Below are 5,000 nucleotides of genomic sequence, written 5' to 3'. Positions count from 1 at the left end.
TGTCTCTTTAAGACATCAAAGCCAGAGATGCGCCATCTTACTTCTGGTCTGATTGTCTCTCTCTCTCTCTCTGTGCTCTTTACTCAGTGTAGACTGTTTAAAATCAGCCTTGGGTCTGGAGAGAGACGCCGCTTGGCGTTTGGAGTCCTGTTGAGTGGAAACATTCAGGGCCCACTAAAACAAACACTATGACCATGATTGCTGGTTAAGGCCTTATTAAACTTCCATTCTGTGTAAAGGATTGGGAAAATACATTATGGTCTTAAATTCAGAGACCACTGTAATAGTAACTGTAATAGTTGATCTGCTACCCCGACACCACATTGTGCTGTCAGCAACGTGTCAGCAACTCGGGTCTGAAATCTAACCCCATTCTTGAGATTAGGATGAGATCTGACTCACAGGTGTGATGCAGTTTTGAGATCCAGACACAACATGGGCAGAAAACTGCTGATAGTCTGATACTAGCGGTACTATATGAAAGGGGAAGAAAACCTTGACTGAGATGGAGTGGCACATTTCTGTGGAGGCGTCGTTAAGAAGGCAGGCAATTACAGCAGTTCAGAAGACATGTCATTAACTGCCTTCAAGTTTATTTGAAGTAGGAAACAGTACTAATGGATAATAGATTGCAAGTGAAGGCTGGCGCTTTTCATGAAGTCTTATGGAACGTTTTAAGTGGGGGTAGGTCATATCAACACCAGTAGAGGCTGGTGGGAGGTAGAAATAGGATTTCTGCCTCCATCAGCTTCCCCCTGATCAATACTGTACAGTAAGTACTTAAGCACCCACAAATACAAATGAAAATGTACATTTACATTTTAGACACAACAGACACCTTTATCCAAAGCAACTTACAAAGCACATTTGTGAAGTAAATGAATCATCTATACAACATCAGTCATCCAAGTGCCTGAACATCTGGCCAGGGACTACGGACTTAAACTAGCCTTATTGGCTAACTCCGGCATATTGCATTTGTGTCTCATATGTATTTTAATATGCACTGTCCCTGTGAAATAAACAATAAACTAAACTAAATCATAAGAAGACACATCTATGCAGTCAAATGTTTGTTTACAGTAGAGAAACTGTACCTGGGGGGTAGTGAGGATGAAGAGGTCTTTAGGAGGGACAGTCAAGATGTAGCCTGAAGAGATGGGTCTTCATCAGTATAAAGATGTAATTTACAAGTGTTTAAGGACAAATATTACCTTATGTAAATGGTAAACAGCAATGGTAAACATGCAATCTGTGTAGGTGCTGTGACTGTGTGTATGTGTGTGTGTGTGTGTGTGTGTGTGTGTGTGTGTGTGCGTGTGTGTGTGTGTGTGACTGTGTGTGTGTGTGTGTGACTGTGTGTGTGTGTGTGTGTGTGTGTGTGTGTGTGTGTGTGTGTGAAATATGCACAGCTGTATTGTGAAATATGCACGCGAAATATGCACAGCTGTATTGAAGCAGTAATGGGCAAAGTAATTGGGCAAAACAACTAAATACAGACAGCATACGCTCTCAGGAACAATGCAGTCATGACGTCAAGTTACATTCAAAAACAACAAGTATCAGACCATCTCTGCCCCAGTCCACACAAGCGTAAGCAATCAGTAGTCCTTCGATTGGCTATCTGAAAGGTGTAATTCACCGTAATTAGACCACCCATAGAACCTGCTGTGGACCGTATGTGTACCCACTCTCTCACAAAGTGTGCGCGTGTGTGTGCGTGTGTATGAAGACATCAAACAGACTCAAACCGTAAAAATATTTAAATCTAAGCTAAAAACCTTCATGTTTTGCAGCAGTTTTGAACACTTCTATCAATTTTGTTTATCCATTAACTATTATCTTATTAAATGTTTTATCTATTTACTTTTTATATTTGCTTTTATTCATTGTCATTTTTATTTTCTTACTATGCTCCTCTTGCTGTATTTGTTAATAATGTATGTACGGCACTTTGAATTGCCCTTGCTGTATGAAATGTGCTATACGAATAAACTTGCCTTGCCTTGCCTTGCCTTGCCTATGTGCATGCATGCATACTGTTGTTGTTTCGATCTTTACATCTGTATTAAATCTAAATGCTAACCTCAGCCGTTTGGATTTCTTATACAATATAATACATAATGGAACACAGAGAGATTCCCACACCACATGATTCTATGTATGATGTCATCTATGAAATAAAGACAGCCCTGTAATCATGTTGGTCGCTTCTTCTTCTCCAATGGATTCCACAGAGAAAGAGAATATATCACAAACTATAAATACACAGAAGTGTGGCTAACCATTTGAGTGACACTTCTGAAAACCAAGGAACAAATAAAAATGACTGATGTTTCATTCCCTCTCAACAAGTTTTCTTTTTTTTGGGGGGGGGGAATTGTTTATGTTTGAGATTCAAAACTGTTAAATGTTAACATCATGATTTTGACAAGGGGTCAGTGAGATGCATTTTTAGTTTTTTTCTGCATAGAGATAGACCTACTGTAGCTTGTGTCTCGTACCTGTGTCACTGCACAGGGACAAAGCAAATCAAGGAAGAGAAAGGTATATAATCCTTGGATGTCTCCACAGCAAAATCCCCATTCCGAGATTATCATAGTTCCGGGTCTCTGGGAGAGGGCGTGCAGGAGAAGAGATCCTGGGTTAAATAGTTCTAGGGCCCCGCATTGCGGCGGCCCGGGACATAGTTGCTTTGAAGTTTCCCCTGAGCCAGTTTATGTGTTGCATTGTTATCTCCACACAGGCAAGATAACACCATGAGAGGAATCAGTGGTGATGTGTACACACACTCAATACTGCCTCTCCCTGGGTAGTAGAAATGAACGGAGAGGAGAGAACATTTAAACATTTAATGTGTCCAAAGGAGGACGAATCAAACAGGTGGGAAAATAGCCTTTGACAGTTTCTGTACAGGACCCTCAGTTAATATACTGAATTGCATTTACACCATTTAGCAGACACTTTAATCCAAAGCGATTTATTAGAGATTACAGTCTCCCTGGAATAAGTTGGGGCTAAGTGCCTTACTCAAGTGCACACTAGTGGTGGTGTTCCCAGATGGGATTTGAACTCATAACCTTCTGATGACCAGTCCAACTCACTATCCAGTACGCTACCACTATACCTTTGAATGATCATGACATGCATCACACACATGATCTACTGTACTGTATATACCCAAGAAGACATACTGTAGGCATTAAGTGAATGAGAACCAATGTGGGTTCTCAGGTCCTTTATGGATCAGTTGGTAGAGCATGGTGTCAGCACTGTTAAAGTTGTGGGTTCAATTCCTGCTGAGACCATACAAAAAATGTTTGCACTCACTGTACTGTAAGTTGCTGTGGATAAAAGTATTAGCTTAGCTAAATGGCATATACTCTATATCCAATCCAATCTGTTTTTGCCTGCCTGTTAACTGACTACTATTGAGCGGTGGCTCGATGCACAGACAAAGCTATGGATCATAGTTTGATGCATGGCTGTGTGTGTGTGGTCCATAGAGACCTTAGCTGTGCGGGTGACATGGGACACACACACACACACACACATGTGCTGGGTGGTGCGGTTTGAGGCACCACACGTGTCAGAGGAGGAAGATGGATGCAGTGATTTACCCACCATTCAGAGGGGGAAATGAAGGCTAATTCAGGCCAGATGTGCTGTCATTCCTTTCTATTGACAGGTGAGGTCCCAGTGGCTTGCAGCTAAATTATGCAGAGAGGAGATCAACTATTTTAATCCAATCAAGGCTCCAGTTTCCACCATTTTGGTTAATTAGAGTGTTAGTGGGATAGAATGTTTTAGAGTGTAGGGTAAAAAAAACTCACAGTTGGAATTTCAGTTAGAACATCACTGTTAGAACATCTTGCCTGGGAAAGAGTACCACCGACGTGGATATTCAGGTATATAAATACCCTTACTATGTAACTACCCCTATGAGATGAGGCATTTCCGTTTGAACATTTACAGGTGTTTGTCTAAGCTGTGATAATCAGACAACAGAGTGGTTCACTCTCCCATGGTGAGGGTATTGTCTGTGTCTGCTTTGTGTTGTGTGATAGAGTATGCAGGTCCTGCATAGATAACCCTGCATTAAAAACCATGAGACACACCTGCCTTTGCACTGCAGGGTGACAATGAAAGAGGAGAACTAACTACTATTACGCAAATTAATAATATTCATCAGGTTCTGTGTCTAATCGATTTAAACATTAAAATCTAAGGTGCAAAAGTGTAAACCCACAAAAATGTAAGTGCCCCTACTACGGCCCACCCAAAAATGTTACGTTTTGGAAAGTTTTGTAATGCGTGAAGGGTGAGTGAGATTATGATTGTGTGTGATATCTCTGTGCTGTAAGGTCTGTGGAACAACAGTACGAGCAGTGGTGGACTCAGGCTGTTTGAAGGGCAGGGGCGGAAAGAAAAAAAGGGCACCTACTGCACAACATGGGACCCTATCAGTGCACATGGTCAAGTTTAGACCATTGGAAGGGTAATAGGGCACATCCTCTAATTTTGCCACTCAAAAGGGCAGTTTAGTGCGACGTTTTTCAACTATGGGGGCACATGGTCAAGTTTAGACCATTGGAGGGGCACCAATAGGGCACGTCCTCGCATTTTTGCCACTCAAAAGGGCACTTAAGAGAGACGTTTTTCAACCGTGGGGGCGCCAGGAGGGGCGGTCGCCCCCCCTGCCCCCCCTCTGAGTCCGCCAGTGAGTACGAGGGCCAATGTGATCTGGCACCAACGACACTAATCAGACAATCGCAGCTGCCCCATAAGCACCATTAAGCTGCACATTCCTGTTTTTACAGTGTGTCACTAACACTGATTAAAGAGTTTCACACCTCTCTGGAAATGTTAGCCCTGCACTAACCATTAACATAATCTCCTTGATACCCAAAAAGACTTTCTCAGATAACTCATCTTGTCCGGGTTAATAGACAGTGTAAGATGTTCAGGTACTGTTCATTCGGATGAGTGCGTGAGAACTC

Source organism: Nansenia antarctica, assembly GCF_963989245.1.
Source record: "Nansenia antarctica genome assembly, chromosome: 11".
Taxonomy (NCBI): Eukaryota; Metazoa; Chordata; class Actinopteri; order Argentiniformes; family Microstomatidae; genus Nansenia; species Nansenia antarctica.
This window is presented reverse-complemented; position numbering follows the sequence as displayed.